Source organism: Carya illinoinensis, chromosome 7 (genome assembly GCF_018687715.1).
Source record: "Carya illinoinensis cultivar Pawnee chromosome 7, C.illinoinensisPawnee_v1, whole genome shotgun sequence".
Classification (NCBI taxonomy): domain Eukaryota; kingdom Viridiplantae; phylum Streptophyta; class Magnoliopsida; order Fagales; family Juglandaceae; genus Carya; species Carya illinoinensis.
Window position 1 is genome coordinate 15,772,222 of NC_056758.1, and position 279 is coordinate 15,772,500.

The window sequence follows — 279 nt, forward strand, 5'->3', positions numbered from 1 at the left end:
AAATTCTTCACTAACAAAAGGCAAGTCAGATTCACAAACAGCAGAATTTTTAAAATCAAGAGCATGAGATGAAGAGGTGATACAGCGCTCTAGGTGGTCGGATGGCATATCTTCTTGAAAGGCCTCTTCTACACATTGCTTAATGACATCTACCCGAAAGCAAGTACTTGGATCTTCTGGAAATTTCATGGCTTGGTAGATGTTGAACATAACCTCTTCCTTGTTTACTCTCAATGTCAATTCACCCTTTTGAACATCAATCAAAGCTCTACCCGTGGC